Here is a 17,808-nt window from a genome sequence, read left to right on the forward strand (position 1 = left end):
GCGGCTTACGGGTTCACGGAAAAGTATGGCAAGTAACAAGATAGCTCAAGATTGAGATTTGCTCCTCCGACGATGGAAAGATATTCTCGGGCCCTCTCGGTGTTATAGTATCCATAATCGCCTGGCCAGACACCTTATGATTTGATCACTAGGATGACAGAACACGGAAACGAGAAAAGAGAACGAAACCGGTAACGAGGTAACTTGCATGGTGGACAAATTGTTCGTCCACGGGGATGCAATAAATCTCATCTCGGATGTTTGTGACATATCGCGAAGCAACAGGAATAGCTCACTGCAACTGGAGGTTCACTCGAATATTTATTCGTGTGGGTATAGGGGTCAATATGGGTGTCCACGGCTCCGATGTTGATCATTGATCGGAAGGGGTTCCGGGTCATGTCTATAATTCACCGAACCTATAGGGTCACACGCTCAAGGGTCATCTATCTGCTGAATACTAGACAGGGAGTCTGCGAGAAAATCACCGAAAAAGTTTCGAACACCGGAAAAGTTTCGCAGAGAGAGGTCATCGGATGAGTTTCGGTAAAACCGAAAAGTTGTTTCGGGATATACTATTAAGTCAAATTGGTTTCGGCACATGCCTGATAATTCTTGGAGGGTGCCAGAGTCATTCTGGAAACTTTCTGGAATTTTCCGGGATAAAAGCTGGAAATGCTCCGGAGCTGCCGGAACCACTTCACATGCTTTTCGCAGATGAAAATCACTAATCCCGAATTGTTACTAAATGCGTTGAAAATTATTTTAGTGGGTATTGAAAATGTTCTAAGCCCACATAAATATTTTCAGTTCGAACGGACGCTGAAAAATGTCGTCGTAAATAGTGAAAGTGCTTTTTGGGATATTTATGGAAAGGCACCCTTTCGGGCTTTTCCCAAAAGGCTTCTAGAAGGACTTGGGGATCAAGGAACCCCCTTTGGGGGGACCCATGAAGGTGGGACGTTGGAGGGTGCAGCTCCTCCATGGGGCTCCACTTGTCATCCCATTAAGCCCTTTATGCCCTTTATGTGTGACATAAAGTGTGGGCATTCTGGGTTTTTCATGTGCCCCCTACCCCTTGGGTTTTCCTATAAATAGAGGTGGAGAGGCACTCTCCACACTCACTCTTTCTCACATATAAGTGCCATTGCAATGATCTGGCTTCTCTCTCCCTCCTCGCGAAATAGTTTCGTAGAGCCGAAAGGCTGTCTGGGTTCCGGTGGGAACTAGTTCTGGACGGCGAAGCCCTGCCGGATAGATGACACTGTATGTGTGCAACTCTGTAGAGAGATTGTAGTTTCGGTCTTAGTACGAGAGTGCCTCCCGAAGGGCTGTCCGTGTGACCGTCCGAGTTTCGAAGGTCCTCCCGAAGGGCTGTCCGCGACACCGTCCGGGGGACTGTTCGACCGCCTCTCGGAGGGCTGTCCGAGGGGCAGATAAGGGTATACATTGATGTAGGGTGGAACCCTAGATGCCCGATCTTTCACGAAAGGAGCGGATCCCAATGAGGAACACGAAGAACACGAGGGAAAACACGAGAGAAACACTCAAACCAACAAGGTATAGTCACACATATGCTAGATCCAAGTACACATAGAGATCACACGGTCCAAATCCAACAAGAGACGATACATAGGGTAACTGCTTATTCTCCGTGAGGTCTTGAGGGGGCCACCCTAGAGGGGGTCTTGAATCCAACGTGGATCTTCTCCGAAGAGGGGTCGCGGTCTCTCTCAAGGAGTAGATCCGTATGGATGAGCGAGGCTCTATCTCACATATGAGCTATCACAACGCTGACCCTAGAAAGAGGGAGGAGGAGGAGTATATATAGTCTAGGTGGGCGAAGGGGTACATGGGCCTCGGGCCCTTACACTGTGCGCACACAGGGGAGGCCGGATGTCCGGGCGTCGGGTCGGATGTCCGGGCCTTCGCGAGGTGCCGGATGTCCGGGCGGTCGATGTTGGCCTTGATGCTCTGGATAGGCGGGGCCCGGATGTCCGGGCGATGGGCCGGATGTCCGTAGGCTTGAGATGGGTCGGATGTCCGGGCTGGCGTGGTCGGCCTCAGTGCTCTCTGGATAGAGGGTGCCAGATTTCCGGGCTTCGGGCCGGATGTCCGGGATCTGTAGGTGCTTGGCGGCTGTGCGGCTGCTGTGGACAATGCTCCAGGGGCCAGATGTCCGGGGTCGTGGCCGGATGTCCGGGGCCTGGAAGCTGTTCTTGACTCCTTCCGTTGGTTCTCTTCATCCGTGAACTTGAGGACTTGTCCGTCTTCACGTGCATCTTCGAGGGGGTCCTCTTGATACCTAATCATGCACAACATCTCGGACTTAGGTAGTAGCCATGTCTCGAGTGAATCATATGTGATATCACTAAGGAAGGAAGTCACCTCGTTCTCGAGAGCTCTAGCTCATGCTCGTGTCATAGGTTCTCTTGGCACTTGGTGAGACGATGGTAGGTCCATGGGGATGACCGTAGGATGCTCCGCATCATCTCCCCTCCCTTGGGAAAGATCCGACCTCGGATCGAAATCCTCATCACCATGGTACGGGGAGAGATCTTTGACGTTGAATATGTCGCTCACGGAGTACTTGTCGCGTGGAATGTCGATCTTGTAGGCGTTGTTGTTGTAGCGTGCAAGCACCTTGAAGGGTCCATCGGCTCGTGGTAGAAGTTTGGACTTGCGTTCATTGGGGAAGTAGTCCTTTCGAAGGTGTAGCCACACAAGACCACCAATGTTGAATATCATGGGTTGCTTGTTGACGTTGAGCTTGGTCGCGAGTCGTTGTACTTGGAGCTCGATGGTGTGCCTTGTATCTTCATGCATCTTTTTGAGGAAGTTCACTCGGGCACTCGCATCCATGTTGGTGCGCTCTTGTAGCGGTAGCGGAAGAATGTTCAATGGGGACAACAGGATGAAGCCATAGACGACCTCGAAAGGGGACCTGCCGGTAGTCGAATGTCTTACACGGTTGTAGGCGTACTCAGCTGTCATGCCCAATATGCGATACTATCCTAAAGAGACTCGAAGGTCCCACCAAGGATAGAACCGCATATTGAAACGCTTTTGCAAGGTGGATATCATTACATCAACATTACATAATAGATGGGGATACATACAAGGCATACAAATGCCGCAAGAATACAAAAACATCATACATAAGAGCAACATCCGACTACGGATGAAACACAAACAGAAGCTCAAACGACATCCACCCTGCTAGCCCAGGCTGCCGACCTGGAACCTATCCCCTGATCGAAGAAGAAGCAGAAGAAGAAGTCCAAAACAAGTAACAGCGCTCTCGCGTCATGATCATCGCAAAACATGTACCAGCAACTGATGTTGTAGTAATCTGTGAGCCACGAGGACTTAGCAATCCCATTGCCATGGGTATCAAGACTAGCAAAGCTTAATGGGTATGGAAAGGATAAGTGGTGAGGTTGCAGCAGCGACTAAGCAAGTATGGTGGCTAACAGACGCAAATAAGAGCGAGAAGAGAAGCAACGGAACGGTCGTGAAACTAGCAATGATCAAGAAGTGATCCTGAACTCCTACTTACGACAAACATAACCCAAAATCCGTGTTCACTTCCCGGACTTCGCCGAGAAGAGACCATCACGGCTACACACGCGGTTGATGCATTTTAATTAAGTCAAGTGTCAAGTTCTCTACAACCGGACATTAACAAATTCCCATTTGCCTCATAACCGCAGGCACGGCTTTCGAAAGATAATACCCTGCAGGGGTGTCCCAACTTAGCCCATTATAAGCTCTCACGGTCAACGAAGGATAAACCTTCTCCCGGGAAGACCCGATCAGTCTCGGAATCCCGGTTTACAAGACATTTCGACAATGGTAAAACAAGACCAGCAAAGCCGCCCGATGTGCCGACAATCCCGATAGGAGCTGCACATATCTCGTTCTCAGGGCAACACCGGATGAGACTAGCAACGAGTAAAACCAGCCCTCAAGTTTCCCCGAGGTGGCCCCGCAGGCAGCTCGATTCGGACCAACACTTAGAGAAGCACTGGCCCGGGGGGGGGGGGTTAAATAAAGATGACCCTCGGGATGCGCGATTCCCAAGGGAAAAAGGCTAGGTCAGGCAAATGTAAAACTAAGGTTGGGCCTTGCTGGAGGAGTTTTATTCAAAGCGAACTGTCAAGGGGGTCCCATAAATCACCCAACCGTGTAAGGGACGCAAAATCAAGAAACATAACACCGGTATGACGGAAACTAGGGCGGCAAGAGTGGAACAAAACACCAGGCATAAGGCTGAGCCTTCCACCCTTTACCAAGTATATATATGCATTAATTAAATAAGAGATATTGTGATATCCCAACATAACATAATCCAACATGGAGCAATCTTCATCTTCACCTGCAACTAACAACGCTATAAGAGGGGCTGAGCAAAGCGGTAACATAGCCAAACAACGGTTTGCTAGGAAGGGTGACAAAGGTTAGAGGTTCATGGCAATTTGGGAGGCTTGAAGAGCAAGTGATAGGTAGCGCAGCATAGCGATAGAACGAAGCAACTAGCATAGCAATGATAGTAATGAGATCCAAGGTGACGGTCATCTTGCCTGAAATCCCGCTAGGAAGAAGAACGAGTCCATGAAGAAGATGAAGCCACGAAGACGAACCACACGTAGACGAACGAATCCTCACGATCGCAACGAAACGGGAACTATCGAGAAGAAGCACACAACATGGTAAACACTCAACACATAAACAAGACATGATGCACAACCAAGCATGATGCATGACAAGGCTATATGAAGCTACTCATGGCAAGAGATGATGCATACAAGAGCAACACATCAAAGCAAGTTTAAATGAGGCCGGAAACAACATATAACAATTCCGGTAAGTCCTCATATGCAAATTTCGAAATTGGTCCAGATCTGAATAAACCTTATGTTCAAGTTGTTAAACAGCAAGTTAAGATGCACCAAGATGATCTACACGAAATTCTAGTCAAGTTACATATAAAGTTCATTAGATTCAGAGCTACGACCTAGAAAATATGAGCAAAACAAGTTAAACATGACATTGATGCAAAATGCATCCAAACATCAAGCAAACACCTCAAAACAAGGATGCAACAAGGTAACCTGAAACTACATGCAAAACTAAGCAAGTTTCATATAGAGCATGCTCAAAACGGAGCAACGGTGCAACACATACACTCCAAACAAGACATAGCAACAATCTGTCCAAAACAGCTACTGGGCATTTTGCATGCATCAAAACAATATGCTACAGCACCTCAACGAAAACAAAAGGAATGGATATGATGTACAGGTAAAGCATAACAAAACATGAACACTGAGCTATCTCCAGAAATCACTATACCATGCTCAAAAGGACATGGCAAGATTGCAAATAATAACAGTTTCACAGACTCAGCAGAAATCACTGGACATGGCAGAAATAACATCAGGTTGCTAAGTTTAGAGCCATCAAACGACATGCTACCCGAACAGATCATAGCAAACAAAGGCATGAAATGATTCTACTCAAAGCATATAACAAATGTCCCTTACTGAACATGAGCCAAAAAGGTACAGAAGATATGATGGCACCCATGTAAACATAGCAAGTAATATGACAGATTCAGACTTAGCAGAAAAACTGAGCATGGCATAAACAGAATTATGAAGGCATCTTTGCGAGCTCAAATCACTCATCACAAAGCATTTCATGGCATGTGAAGGCATCCAACAGTAATATGGCATAATTATGAAGCTAAGCATGGCAAGATCAAGTTCATAGGGTGCATGGATCACTAGCAAACCACATGTCAAGACTGAACTTCATGTTAACAAACTGACAGCAACATTATTTAGCAAGTTTGGAGCAAGAGTACAACAAGCTACAGCAGGCTATAAATGCAAGCAAGGACATGGATGGATAGAGCACAACATGTAGAAGAAAACATCCTTAATGAACCTCTCCAGAATATGCATAGAATGACTGGTAGCAGCAGGTTTACTTGGCAACAAAATATAACAGACTCGAACTTAGCAGAAATCACCAAGTCACAGAAATCAGCAACATCATGGAGGCTACTTTGCATGCTTGTACTAGTCACTACATAGATCAAAAAAATACAAGACAAGCACCACTGTAAAGAGGGCATGATGTAGTACAAAACAGATGTAGAGCTCATGCTCATAGGATGCACACACAAAATGCAACGAAAATGACAAAACAGCAAGTTCTGTAAGCAGACAGCAGATAACATCATATAGCACTCTTGCAACGATGATTAGGGCATCAAGATGGAATCAAACAAGCATGGAACGATATAATGAATTGACGAGAATCTCATGCTTAACATTTTGACATATTACACGCACAAAATGGAGCAGCACACATAAAGATATGGCATGATGAACATGGGTACATAATGAAGAAAACTTAGGGACTTGGTGGAATTTCAACCTTCGGGAAACTGGATGACGCGGTTCGGGATGTACGGATCCGGGAGCGAGGAGGCGCGTTTGGATCATGGGACGGGTGGATCTCATCCACCCGCCCAGATCCGGCGATGGGGCGGCGACCGGCGACGGAGGAGGCGGCGGCCGGCGGGCGGAGAGACGGCGGAGCTCGGCCCCGAGCTCGAGCGGCCATGGCGGCGGGCGCCGGCGAGGTGGCGGGGCCGCGCCGGCGACGTGGAAACGGCGAGGTGGCGGGAGCCCGCGGGAGGCGGCGCGGGGCGGCGAGCTCACCGGCGGCGGGGCTTTTGGGCGGCGACGAGCTACGGCCGGCGGGGAGACGCCGGAGGGGCGCGGCGGCGGGGTCCCGGGCGGCGACGCGGGGTGGCCTCGGGTGGCGGCGCCCGGATAGGCTCGCGCGGGCCCGCGCTGGGCCTGGCGGGCCGCGGCGGGAGGAGGAGGGAGGCAGGGGCGACGTGGAGGCTTCCCATTGGCCGGGGCGGCGGCTGGGCCAACCGGGGCGCGCCAAGTGGCGGTGGAGGGGTTGGCCGGCACCGGGCTTCGAGGAGAGGAGGTGGAAGGCGGCTGGCTGATGATTGGGGGGCGCGGGTTTCGAGGAGGAGGGAGGAGAAGGCCAAAAATGGCAAGGGGGGCTGCTATATATAGCAGTTTTGCTAGGGTTTGGGTCTAGGGGTGGATTTGGAGCCTCCGATCGCGATCCGACGGATCCGATCGAGAGGGGGGGTTATGTAGGCCTAGGTGGGCTAACTAGTGGGCTGCGAAGAGGGGTTGGGCTGAGAGGAAAAAGGAGGAATGCAGCCCGGCAATGGTTTTCGGAGACCGAAAACGTCCGACGTTTAAACCGACTATATTGCGGCTGTATGTATAGCGGTTGGGCTATCAAATGAACTCCGAATGCGACGAAACTTGACAGGCGGTCTACCTACACTATAATAAGACCGCCCGCCGACTTTCATCCCATTCCGAGAACATTTTCTGGCCACTTATAAAATAATATTTCGGAGGTGCCGCGGGCGCGTGTGGGAGTGTCGGATCGCGAAACGGACAACGCGGAAAAAGACCGGATGCAAGTTTTGAAAAACATGATGATGCACTGCAGATGATGACATGGCAAAATGCAACACGCAAGAAAATGATATGGCAACAACGACGAATAACTGGAAGACACCTGGCGCATCGGATCCGGAGCGTTACATCAGCGATTGGTAGGCACTCCTCCCACTCCTTGATGTTCTTCTTTATTAACATGCGTAGTGAGTGGAGAGCGCGCGGTTCGTCACCTCCGTTTGGCCGTCGGTTTGAGGATGGTATGCCAAAGAGAACAAGAGCTTGATTCCGAGCTTGGCGCATAAGGTCTTCCAAAAGAAACTCAAGAACTTGACGTCGCGGTCTGAGACAATCGTCTTTGGCACTCCATGTAGGCACAAGATTTCCCTACAAAAAAGATTTGCAACATGTGAAGCATCGTCTATCTTGTTGCATGGTATGAAATGTGCAATTTTAGAGAATCGGTCCACAACAACAAACACAATATCCTTTACATTTCTAGTTATAGGCAAACCAAGTACAAAATCCATGCTAATATCTTCCCATGGTTGGTACGGTATGAAAGGTGCTAACAAAGTGTGCAAGCTCCAGCGATCCATCTATGGACTGGTGCAAGCATCTTGGAGTTGGAATATACGCTTTGATGAGTTGATCAAAGCATATAGTTTTATACAGACTTGCGGCGAAGCCTGTATTTACAAGAAAGTGAGTGGGAGCACTACAGCCTTTCTGATAAGTATATGTGAGTGACATATTGTTGATCGGAAATGATGTAGAATTTTCTGGAAAGCATAAAGGAGTGTTTGAAAGGAGTTTTTCAAAGAAAGACCTCGGTGAAGCTGCTTACATATTGAGCATCAAGATCTATAGAGATAGATCAAGACGCTTGATAAGTTTTTTCAATGAGTACATACCTTGACAAGATTTTGAAGTAGTTCAAAATGGAACAATCAAAGAAGGAGTTCTTGTCTGTGTTGCAAGGTGTAATGTTGAGTAAGACTCAAAACCCGACCACGGAAGAAAATGGAAAGAGAATGAAAAGTCATTCCCTATGCCTCAACCATAGGTTCTATAAAGTATGCTATGTTGTGTACCAGACCTATTGTGTACCTCATCATGAGTTTGGCAAGAGGGTACAATAGTGATCCAGGAGTGGATCACTGGACAGTGGTCAAAATTATCCTTAGTGGAATAAGGATATGTTGCTCGGTTATGGAGGTGACAAAAAGTTCGTCGTAAAGGGTTACGTTGATGCAAGCTTTGACACTGATCCGGATGACTCCAAGTCTCAGTCTGGATACATATTGAAAGTGGGAGCATTTAGCTAGAGTAGCTCCGTGCAGAGCATTGTAGACATAGAAATTTGCAAAATACATACGGATCTGAATGTGACAGACCCGTTGACTAAACTTCTCTCACAAGCAAAACATGATCACACCTTAGTACTCTTTGGGTCTTAATCACATAGCGATGTGAACTAGATTATTGACTCTAGTAAACCCTTTGGGTGTTGGTCACATGGCGATGTGAACTATGGGTGTAAATCACATGACGATGTGAACTATTGGTGTTAAATCACATGGCGATGTGAACTAGATTATTAACACTAGTGCAAGTGGGAGACTGAAGGAAATATGCCCTAGAGGCAATAATAAAGTTGTTATTTATATTTCCTTATATCATGATAAATGTTTATTATTCATGCTAGAATTGTATTAACCGGAAACTTAGTACATGTGTGAATACATAGACAAACAGAGTGTCACTAGTATGCCTCTACTTGACTAGCTCGTTGAATCAAAGATGGTTATGTTTCCTAGCCATATACATGAGTTGTCATTTGATTAACGGGATCACATCATTAGAGAATGATGAGATTGACTTGACCCATTCCGTTAGCTTAGCACTTGATCGTTTAGTATATTGCTATTGCTTTCTTCATGACTTATACATGTTCCTATGACTATGAGATTATGCAACTCCCGAATACCGGAGGAACACTTTGTGTGCTACCAAACGTCACAACGTAACTGGGTGATTATAAAGGTGCTCTACAGGTGTCTCCAATAGTAATTGCTGAGTTGGCATAGATCAAGATTAGGATTTGTCACTCCAATTGCCGGAGAGGTATCTGGGCCCTCTCGGTAATGCACATCACTATAAGCCTTGGACGCAATGTAACTAATGAGTTAGTTGCGGGATGATGCATTACGGAACATGTAAGGAGACTTGCCGGTAACGAGATTGAACTAGGTATTGAGATACCGCCGATAGAATCTCGGGCAAGTAACATATTGATGACAAAAGGAACAACATATGTTGTTATGCGGTTCGACCGATAAATAGCTTCGTAGAATATGTAGGAGCCAATATGGGCATCCAGGTTCCGCTATTGGTTATTGACCAGAGAGGTGTCTCGGTCATGTCTACATAGTTCTCGAACCCGTAGGGTCCGCACGCTTAACGTTCGTTGACGATATAGTATTATATGAGTTATGTATGTTGGTAACCGAATGTTGTTCGGAGTTCCGGATAAGATCACGGACATGGCGAAGAACTCCGGAATGGTCCGGAGATAAAGATTGATATATGGGATAATAGTGTTTGGTCTCCGGAAGGGTTCCTGAATTCACCGGAAGGGGTTCCGGATGTCTCCCGAAATGTTTGGGTACGAGAACACTTTATTTGGGCCAAAGGGGAAAGCCCACGAGGCTTTTGGAAAGTGCAAAAGGATGTTTTGCGGAGACTAGAGGCTAGACGCCAGGAACCCTGGTGTCTAGGGGGTAGACACCGGGAACCCTGGCGTCTAGCCCTAGAGTCCGAGAAGGACTCTTGCCTTTCGGGCAAAACTGACTTTGAGGAGGCAACTTGCAAACCGCACAAAATTCATAAAGGGACATCTCCCTAAACTCATCATATAAATAAAAATCTACAGAAGGTGGTGATCTCCTAGCATGGAAATGAAAATTTTGCACAAAAATATTAGTGAGTAGGAGATACTGTTCGAGCTGGTCGTGGAGGAAGCTGGTGAGGCCTGCAGTCTCAGCCAAGTAATAAAACTCATCATGAATCCCAACTGCTCTCAAGAACTCATCACAAGGCCATTCACACGGTCGAACCTCCGTGGTGCGAGGAAGATTATATTTGGGCTTCTTATTCTCCTCACTTTGCTTATCCTTCGAGCTTCGACTCGAAGAGCCCCTCAACAATCTCTTCATCATTTTCTTTCTCTGAAAATTTCTGAAATTTTTAGTAACTCAAAATAAAAGTGAACCAAACTCAACATGATTGATAGCAACTACTCTCACAAGTGCCTAGAGACTATATCATGCATTAGAACTACTTGGGACCATATAATTTTGACATGCAAGCTCAAGAACAGGGTCACCTAAGCAATAAAAATTTGCAATAAATAAAGCACTAGAACAAAAACTAATTGGACCATTGGAGGAGTCACATACCGAAGAATAATCCCCCAAAGCAGTTTTGTGAGTGGAGCCTTGAGCAAGGAGATCGAAAATCGCAGCAAAACGATCTAGAACACGGGTTGTGGATTTTTTCTAGAGGAAGAAGAAGCATGTGGGTGCAGGAATAAGTGGAGGGGTGCCACATGGGGCCCACGAGGCATGGGGGCGCGCCCAGGGGGTAGGGCGCGCCCTGGACCCTCGTGGCCAGGTGGTGGCTCCCCCTGGTGTGTTCTCAGCGCCAAATATTCTTAAATATTCTAGAAAAAATCATATATAAATTTCAGGGCATTTGGAGAACTTTTATTTTCGGGATATTTTTTATTGCAAGGATAATTCAGAAAACAGACAGAAAATACTATTTTTACTTTATTTAATCTAAATAACAGAAAGTAAAAGGAGGGTACAGAGAGTTGTGCTTTCTAACTTCATCCATCTCATGCTCATCAAAAGGAATCCACTAACAAGGTTGATCAAGTCTTGTTAACAAACTCATTCCGAATCGCATGAAACCGGAGAATTTTCGAATGGCACTAGGTTACCTCAACGGGGATAGGCACATCCCGAATAATAAGAATATCATATTTCTTCTTGACAGTAGGAAGAGGAAATTCAAAACCTCCAATAGTAATCGATGAAATATTTCCAATAGAATTGATACTGTGTACTTGAGGTTGTTTCCTCGGAAAGTGTACCGTATGCTCATTACCATTAACATGAAAAGTGACATTGCCTTTGTTGCAATCAATAACAGCCCCTGCAGTATTCAAATAGGGTCTACCAAGGATAATAGACATACTATCGTCCTCGGGAATATCAAGAATAACAAAATCCGTTAAAATAGTAACGTTTGCAACCACAACAGGCACATCCTCACAAATACCGACATGTATAGTAGTTGATTTATCGGCCATTTGCAAAGATATTTCAGTAGGTGTCAACTTATTCAAATCAAGTCTACGATATAAAGAGAGAGGCATAACACTAACACCGGCTCCAAGATCACAGAAAGGAGTTTTAACATAGTTTCTTTTAATGGAGCATGGTATAGTTGGTACTCCTAGATCTCCTAGTTTCTTAGGTATTCCACCCTTGAAAGTATAATTAGCAAGCATGGTGGAAATTTCAGCTTCCAGTATCTTTCTTTTATTTGTAACAATATCTTTCATATACTTAGCATAAGGATTCATTTTAAGCATATCAGTCAAACGCATACGCAAAAAGATAGGTCTAATCATTTCAGCAAAGCGCTCAAAATCCTCATCATCCTTTTTCTTGGATGGTTTAGGAGGAAAAGACATGGGTTTCTGAATCCATGGTTCTCTTTCTTTTCCGTGCTTCCTAGCAACAAAGTCTCTCTTATCATAACGTTGATTCTTTGATTGTGGGTTATCAATATCAACAGCAGGTTCAATCTCAACATCCTTGTCATTGCTAGGTTAGGCATCAATATGAACATCATCATTAACATTATCACTAGGTTCATGTTCATCACCAGATTGTATTTTAGCATTAGAAATAGAAATATCATTGGGATTCTCAGGTGTGTCAACAAGAGGTTCACTAGAAGCATGCAAAGTCCTATCATTTTTCTTTTTCTTCCTCTTAGAAGGACTAGGTGCATCAATATTAGTTCTCTGAGAATCTTGCTCAATTCTCTTAGGATGGCCCTCAGGATACAAAGGTTCCTGAGTCATTTTACCCCCTCTAGTCATCACTCTAACAGCATTATCATTTTTCTTATTATTCAATTCATTGAGCAAATCATTTTGAGCCTTAAGCACTTGTTCTACTTGAGTGGTAACCATAGAAGCATGTTTACTAATAAGTTTATGTGCACCTTTAACTCTAGACATATATCACTCAAGTGTTCAATCATATAAGCATTGCGTTTCAATTGTCTACCAACATAAGCATTGAAGTTTTCTTGTTTAACAATAAAATTATCAAACTCATCCAGGCATTGGCTAGCAGACTTATAACGAGGAATATCACCTTCATCAAATCTATAGAGAGAATTTACCTTTATTACCCATGTCGGGTTATCAAGACCATGTGTTTCTTCAATAGGTGGTAAATTCTTAACATCTTCGTCTTTAATACCTTTTTCTTTCATAGATTTCTTTGCCTCTTGCATATCTTCAGGACTGAGAAATAGAATACCCCTTTTCTTCGGAGTTGGCTTAGGAGTTGGTTCAGGAAGTGTCCAATTATTTTCATTAGTCAACATATTATTCAATAGCAATTCAGCTTGATCAACTGTTCTTTCCCTGAAAACCCAACCAGCACAACTATCCAGGTGGTCTCTGGAAGCATCGGTTAGTCCATTATTAAAGGTATCAAGTATTTCATTTTTCTTGAGAGGATGATCAGGCAAAGCATTAAGTAATTGGAGAAGCCTCTCCCAAGCTTGTGGGAGACTCTCTTCTTCAATTTGCACAAAATTATATATTTCCCTTAAAGCAGCTTGTTTCTTATGAGCGGGGAAATATTTAGCAGAGAAGTAATAAATCATATCCTGGGGACTACGCACACAACCAGGATCAAGAGAATTAAACCATGTTTTAGCATCACCCTTTAATGAGAACGGAAATAACTTAAGGATATAGTAGTACCGAGTTTTCTCATCATTAGTGAATAGGGTGGCTATATCATTTAATTTAGTAAGATGTGCCACAACAGTTTCAGATCATGGCCGTGAAAAGGATCAGATTCAACCAAAGTAATTATCTCAGGATCGATAGAGAAGTCATAATCCTTATCGGTACTATAGATAGGTGAAGTAGCAAAAGCAGGGTCATATTTCATTCTAGCATTCAGAGATTTTTCTTTCAGCTTAGCTAATAGTTTCTTAAGATCATTTCTATCATTGCAAGTAAGAAAATCTCTAGCAGTTTCTTCATCCATAACATAACCCTCAGGCACAACAGGCAATTCATATCTAGGGGGAGAATCTTCATCATCACTTTCATCAATATTATTAGTTTCAATAATTTCATTCTCTCTAGCCCTAGCAAGTTGTTCATCAAGAAATTCACCTTGTGGCACAGTATTATCAAGCATAGAAGTAGTTTCATCATAAGTATCATGCATAGCAGAAGTGGCATCATCGACATATCAGAATTAATAGCAGAAGTAGGTTTAGGTGTCACAAGTTTACTCAAAACAGAAGGTGAACCAAGTGCAGAGCTAGATGGCAGTTCCTTACCTCCCCTCGTAGTTGAGGGATAAATCTTGGTTTTTTCGTCTTTCCAGTTCCTCATAGTGACCAGCAAATATAAATCCCAAGTGACTCAAAGAATAGAGCTATGTTCCCCGGCAACGGCGCTAGAAAATAGTCTTGATAACCCACAAGTATAGGGGATCGCAACAGTTTTCGAGGTTAGAGTATTCAACCCAAATTTATTGATTCGACACAAGGGGAGCCAAAGAATATTCTCAAGTATTAGCAGTTGAGTTGTCAATTCAGCCACACCTGGATAAATTAATATCTACAGCAAAGTATTTAGTAGCAAAGTAGTATGGAAGTAACGGTAACGGTGGCAAAGGTAACAGTAGCAGTTTGTAGTAATTGTAACAGTGGCAACGGAAAAGTAACTAAGCAAAGATCAATATGTGAAAAGCTCGTAGTCATTGGATCAGTGATGGATAATTGTGTCGGATGCGATTATTCATGCAACAGCTATAGCATAGGGTGACACAGAACTAGCTCCAGTTCATCAATGTAATGTAGGCATGTATTCCGAATATAGTCATACGTGCTTATGGAAAAGAACTTGCATACCATCTTTTGTCCTACCCTCCCGTGGCAACGGGGTCCTATTGGAAACTAAGGGATATTAAGGCCTCCTTTTAATAGAGTACCAGACCAAAGCATTAACACTTAGTGAATACATGAACTTCTCAAACTATGGTCATCACCGGGAGTGGTCCCGATTATTGTCACTTCGGGGTTACCGGATCATAACACATAGTAGGTGACTAATGACTTGCAAGATAGGATCAAGAACTCACATATATTCATGAAAACATAATAGGTTCAGATCTGAATTCATGGCACTCGGGCCCTAGTGACAAGCATTAAGCATAGCAAAGTCATAGCAACATCAATCTCAGAACATAGTGGATACTAGGGATCAAACCCTAACAAGACTAACTCGATTACATGATAAATCTCATCCAACCCATCACCGTCCAGCAAGCCTACGATGGAATTACTCATGCATGGCGGTGAGCATCATGAAATTGGTGATGGAAGAAGGTTGATGATGACGACGGCGACGGATTCCCGTCTCCGGAGCCCCGAACGGACTCCAGATCAGCCCTCCCGAGAGAGCTTAGGGCTTGGCGGCGGCTCCATATCGTAAAACGCGATGAATCCTTCTCTCTGATTTTTTTCTCCCCGAACGTGAATATATGGAGTTGGAGTTGAGGTCGGTGGAGCACCAGGGGGCCCACGAGGCAGGGGGCGCACCCAGGGGGGTAGGCGCGCCCCCACTCTCGTGGACAGGGTGTGGGCCCCGGTCTTTATTCTTTCGCCAATATTTTTATATATTCCAAAAATATTCTCCGTGAAGTTTCAGGTCATTCCGAGAACTTTTATTTCTGCACAAAAATAACACCATGGCAATTCTGCTGAAAACAGCGTCAGTCCGGGTTAGTTCCATTCAAATCATGCAAGTTAGAGTCAAAAACAAGGGCAAAAGTGTTTGGGAAAGTAGATACGATGGAGACGTATCACATTACGTGCATCCCATAGCTCATACCAACCTCTAATTACAATTTCTCTCTCATGATCACATGCATTGCTAAGCCACTATAGAATCCATGCATGTAGCTCCTCCGTATTCTGGATATATTTCGGCAAGACCGGTAAGGGTGCAGCCACTGCATCGCTCAGCATATGTCAGAATTCTGTTGCATGTGGGCATCTCTAGAACCTGTGTATGATGCTCTCCTCTCTGCCACACGCAACATGAAATACGCCAGATTTTACATGTCGCATGTGTAGCTCCATACCAACAACCAGGCCCTTTCTAATTAGCCTCCACGCATGGATTTTCATCTTGTTTGGAACATTCGTCGCCCATAGCTCGAGCCAACATTTATGATCAACATCGGGATTGGAGCACGAGGGCAGTGTTTTACTAGATGCCTTAATTGGCACTACAAGATGGTATGCCGATCGAACCGAGAACCTTTCGTCCTTTGTATAATTCCATGCTCTGAAGTCTTCTCTTCCCGGTCCACCAACTACAATCGATGCGCGTCAATAGCATCATCTTTAGTGAGTACCTGCTGTAGTGTAACATCCCAAAATTCTAAATTTAGGAATGTTATATTAAATAAATAGTTTTGATTGATTGTTTGATTTGTGGTGTGGTTGCTTAAGTGCAATTGAGTGAAATTTGAAACTTTTGAAAGTTAAATGAGAGGGAATAAAAGGACTTTCCCAAACTTTCACTTTGCATTTTGATCTCCATGAATTCAAATTCTTTTCATACAAAACCCTAGAGAGAAGATGATATGACTTCTTCCATTTAATTAAATGATAAAGGGTTTTGAAAGGATTTAAATTTCATTTGGAAATATTTCAAATTCAGAAACTTTATGCAACTCAATGATTTTCAGGAGAGAAGATAAAATGACTTCTTCAAATAATATTAAATATGAGTTGGGAGTTTAAAAGAATCAAATTGAAAGTCCCTTTTGAAATTATTTTCAATTTGGAGTTATTTGGATTTTATTCAAATTATTTTTCTCCAAAAATTAAATATATGGAAAATAGGGTAAAATGATTCCCTACATTAGAAAATTGGAGAGAAATAAATTTGAATTTATTTTGGTATATTTTTAAAATAATTTTTATTGGATTTTATTGCAATAGTAGCACTCTTTGCTTCATTGGAATTTTTGTGGATTTTATTTGATGTTAGATAAATGTTCATGTTGTAGAAAATCTTTTTCTAAAAAATTTGATATATTATATGCCTATGTAATTTTTTTATTTTTTTGTTTTATTATTTTTGTTTGTTCGGAATTTTTTTTAAATGTTAAAAAAATCCCTTCCGCCGACTGGGCCGGCCCAGCGCCCGAGCCAGGCCGCGGCCCAACGGCCCATCCCGCTCGTCTCCGAGCTCCGCTCGGAGACTCCGCCGCCAGCACGCCATCGCCGCCTCCGTGACCCCCGTGGACTCCGCACCCCGCCGCCTTTGCCCCTGCCCCTCCTCCACGCAACCCCTCGCCCCCTCTATATAAGGTCGTGCCGCCGCCGCCCTCTTACTCCTCGCACCGCTGCTTCCGCCGCTATAGACGCCGCCGCCGCTGCTCGCCTGCGCCGCCGCCGCTCGCGTGCGCCGCCACCCGCCACCGAGTCGCCGCCCCGCGCCTCACCTCGCGCCACCACCGCACTCCTCGCCGCCGCCGTCGGAGCCACCGCGTCGATCCCGCCGTCGCCGCCCGATCTAGCAGTCGTCGCCAACGGTTTTTCTCGCGGAACCATCGAGCCGGCCCAACCGGTAAAACCCGACCGCCCTACCCGGTTTTTCTTTTCGGGTTTTCTTTTTAATCGATTTAGTTATTTAGGTTAGTTTAATTAGTGGACGTTCGTCTGTTAGTATTCGGTAGCGAACGATTTCGTTCTGTAGGGTTCTCTAGCGAAAGTTCGTTCAATAGGATATTTCTTATTATTTTGTTTTCGGCCAGGGACCCATCCGTAAATATTTTATTTACAGATTAGTCCCTAATCTTCAAACCCTTACTACTTTTTGCTCGTTTATCCAAATCCAACGAAACCAACGCCCACTTCTTTGTTATGATGCTTTCTATCCAGTAAA

The sequence above is a fragment of the Aegilops tauschii genome, chromosome 6 (assembly GCF_002575655.3).
Source record: "Aegilops tauschii subsp. strangulata cultivar AL8/78 chromosome 6, Aet v6.0, whole genome shotgun sequence".
In the NCBI taxonomy this organism is placed as follows: Eukaryota; Viridiplantae; Streptophyta; class Magnoliopsida; order Poales; family Poaceae; genus Aegilops; species Aegilops tauschii.